Source organism: Pteropus vampyrus, unplaced genomic scaffold (genome assembly GCF_000151845.1).
Source record: "Pteropus vampyrus isolate Shadow unplaced genomic scaffold, Pvam_2.0 Scaffold97, whole genome shotgun sequence".
In the NCBI taxonomy this organism is placed as follows: domain Eukaryota; kingdom Metazoa; phylum Chordata; class Mammalia; order Chiroptera; family Pteropodidae; genus Pteropus; species Pteropus vampyrus.
Window position 1 is genome coordinate 4,383,693 of NW_011888878.1, and position 4,171 is coordinate 4,387,863.

A 4,171-nucleotide genomic window follows, 5' to 3' on the forward strand; every position below is an offset into this window, starting at 1 on the left:
ATGTGGGATATAAACCTAAAAGCAACAAATGAACAGGACAGACAAAGACTTGTGGACATGAACTATAGACTAGTGGTTTCCAGATGGTAGGGAGTGGGGGAAGAGTGGGTAGGTAGACAGTTAAAGAAGCAGAAATATAGAGGGTAGGGGGAGGGTGAAGTGAGTAAAGGGGATCAAATATATGGTAGCTGAAGGAAACTGGACTTTGGTTAGTAAACACACAATAGAATACACAGATATCAAGTTATAATGTACACCTGAAAAATACATAATTGTATTAACCAATGTTATCCCAATAACCTTAATAAAATAAATAAATAAAATTTTAAAATTATATGTGTCTATGGCCATGCCACCATGAACAAGCCCAATCCCATCTGATCTCAAAAGCTAAGCAGGGTCGGGCCTGGTTAGTCCTTGGATGGTAGACCACCTAGGAAAAGCAGGTGCTGTAGGCATAAAAAAATTAAAAAAATAAGGGATTGTAAACTGACAAGGTCCTTGAAATCTGTGAGGTCAATCAAGGGTTGCCTTGCCTAAAAAAAAATACACACACACATACACACACACACTTAGACTTTAAATATGTGTGAAATGTTAATTGTGTTTTTTTAGTTCATAGCCTTTTTCTGGTGATAGTGTAAACTTGAAAAATCTACTACATGTGCAGGTAGTCCTCTCCCACCATGAATTTTTCATGCCAAACAGGGAAGTAAGATAATCTTATAGAGAGTAAAATTCCAGTGTTGGTAAAAATGAATTCTATTCTGGATTTAAAGCCACGATTGCTCTAATCTTTATTTTCTGATGATCCCCAAACTAAAGATGAAAAACAAGTAACAGTATTCCTCTAAACAGGTGTGTGAGCTGGCATCTCACTCATCTTTCTCTGTTTCTCTATGTGCTTTCCCATTCACTGTATATTCTTTAAATCTACAGAAAGTTGTAAAGGTCATGATGGCAGCAACCACAGTGGATAAAGTTTACAAAAAAATCATGATGGTCCAGGTCACAGAGGAAAAGTGAGCTAGGTAAGTGACAGTTTAAAAAGAAGAAAGGTGCCAGAAGAGCTCAAGCTGTTCCAACTCCTAGCTAGTTGAGTGTTCCCATAGCAGGTACCAGACACTGCATGAGTGAACCTTCAGATCATTCCAAACCCAGCATTTGAGACATCTCAGCATACAGTTAGTGAAGCATAGATAAGTTTATCCTTGTGAAGCTCTTCACAGAGTAAAAGTTCATGAGGAGAAAAGATATTGTTAAACCATCAGGTTGTGGAGTGGTTTTTATACATTAGGTAATGGAACACAGAGAAACAGTAATTTAAATGATCAAAATATCTTTAAAAAGATATTCTGAAAAATATCTTTAAAGTATTTAAAGACAAAGAGAATTATTATATATCCAGGAAATACATCCTCCATGAATATGGCAAAATAAAGACATATTTAGGTAAAAGAAAACCAACAGAATTTGTTTCCAACAGAGCTGCACTACTAGAAATAGTAAATGTAGATCCTCAGACTGCAATGGAAATTCAGGTCTTCGGCAACAAACAAGCATCAGAAGTTTAAGTAAATTTGACTGTATAAAATAAAAATTACAATATTTTTCTTGTGGAGTATTCATAGAGAGATATGCCTTGGATAATTATACTGTAAAGGATGATGGAGTGGAGTAAATTGACTACGGAATTGTAAGATTTTTCTACATTTTACATGAAAAGTTATAATATTAACTTCAAATAGATTGTGGAGATTAGAAGATTCATAATATAATCCTTGGAGCAACTGATTAAAGTCTAAAAATATTTGGCTAAAAATCCAATAGAGAAATTAAATAAATGCTAAAAAAAAGAAAATATCCAAAATAAGTGAGGAAAGAGTTCAGAGAAACAAAAAAACAGAAGTGACAAGCCAAGTAAAAATAATAAATAATAAAATGTTAAACCTGAATACAAACAGCTCAGAAATTATATTAAGTATAAATTAATTATTGATCTAATTAAAAGCAAAGATGGCCAAAATAGATAAACAAGCAACACTCAATTTTGTGATGCTTACATTTACCATATATATGCAATCTTCATTACTTATGAATTTTGTATTTGTGAATTTGCCTACTCACTAAATTTATTTGTAATGCTCAAATCAATACTTGCAGTATATTCATGATTATTAATAGACATATTCAGAACAGCCAAAAAATTGAGTGGCCTTGTGCACATGTCCCCTTTTGAGGCAAAACAAGATGACACTCTGCTTTCTTATTTCAGCTCTCATAGCATCAAACTAAATGATAATGAAAATACAGTATATTCAAAGCAGGACTCAGGAGAAAAAATATAACTTTAAATAAGTATTTTAAAACAAAAATGTTCTAAGAAAGATATTTAAAGTATTATTTTAAGATGCTTGATAAGAAAGTAGAGTAAACCTAAATAAGTAGAAAATAAGCTATACTAAGAATTATTGCAGAAGGGAATAAAAAATAAATATATTAATTAATAATTCTAAAAGGTGATTCTTGAACAGATCAGTAGAATTGATATAACTTTGGTGAAAGTGATTAAAAGGAAAGAGAGAGAGATAATTTACCAAATCAAGAAAGAGAAATTATCACTACAGATCCTCCAGACATTAAGTGGATAACAAGAAAATATTATAAAGAACACATTTGGTATCTTAAATAAAATAGGCAAATTCTTTGAAAATAAGACTTCCTCAAAGTGACACAAATCAATCTACAAACCGAACAGTATCAATTAAAATTTTAGTGGATTTTTTTTTTTTGTAGAATTTAACAAACTGAGGCCAAGATATTTAGAAGAATGCACCGAACTAGAAAAATTTAAGCAGTTTTGTGAAAAATATAGTTAGAAGATTTACACTATTTGATTTCAAGACATTCTTTGATTACAGAAATCAAGAGAATGTGGTATTGGTAAAAATCAAACATACGGATAAATGAAATAGAGTCTAGAAATAAACCCATGCTATAAGGTCATTTGATTTTCAATAATAACACAAAGGCAATTCAATGGAGAAAAAATTCTTTCAGTAAGTGAACAGGAAGAAAACTCCGAAACCTTGCAGTAGATGTAAAATCGTCAAGCAGGACACAAAAATATGAACCATGAAAGAGAAGTTGAAAAATTAGAATTAATCAAAATGAGAAACTTTATAATAAAAATGACAATATTAAGAAAATTCAAAGATAATACACCAATTTAGATAGATCTTTTGCAATATACATATCAGAAAAAGAATCAAATAATAAGTGGGAAAAATATGAGAATACACATTTCATAAAAGTTGACATATGAATAGTTAGTAAGTATATAAAAAGGTTCTCAATATTATTTGTAACCAGGAAAACACAAATTAAACTATAAAATATTACTCAACAGTAGGACTGCTCAGCAGTAGGACTACTTTCTAGAAATGCATCGTTTGGTGATTTGGGCATGTGGGAACATCATAGAGTGCACTTACACAAATCTAGATGGTATATTCTACTATAAACCTAGGCTATATGATAAAACCTATTGCTTCTAGGCTATAAACCGATATAGCATATTGCTGTGCCAAAATACTATAGTTAATTATAAGATAATGGTATTCATGTATCTAAAAGTCTAAACATGAAAAAAAATATACTAAACATATGGTATAAAAGATTTAAAAAATGGTACACCTGTAGAGAGCACTTAGGAATGAAGCTTTCAGTACAGGAAGTTGCTCTGGGTGAGTCAGTGAGTGAGTGATGAGTGAAAGGGTAGGCTTAGGACATAACCTTACACTACTGTTGTATTCATAAATAGTGTCCCTCAAGCCCTCATCCTGCTTCCTTATAAAATGGTCAGAAATAGAATATCAAAGGTGCCAGTGCTGCTCCATGAACTGGACTGATTGAAAATATTTAGCAAAACCAACTGTTTAAGGCATAAATAATTATGATAGTTACAATCAGGAGGGAGTGAAAGGTGGTCTGAGGGTCAGTAGAGATAAGAAATCAATATGAGAGTGTAAGGAACTTACGAGATTGTCAGGGGAATGTGGTTTTGGTTATTGCATGTCAGAGCAGTGGTCACATTAAGGAGCTTTGTGGTATTCATTTTACAAAAGGTGTTTAACATGAAGAGAGTATAGAACTGAATCTAATATTTTGA

At 31.9% G+C, this 4,171-nt stretch overlaps 1 pseudogene; it reads left to right on the forward strand.

Moving 5' to 3' along the window:
* The first annotated feature begins 339 nt into the window (after positions 1 to 339).
* On the forward strand, positions 340 to 458 carry LOC111742616 (annotated as a pseudogene).
* Positions 459 to 4,171: the final 3,713 nt, after the last annotated feature.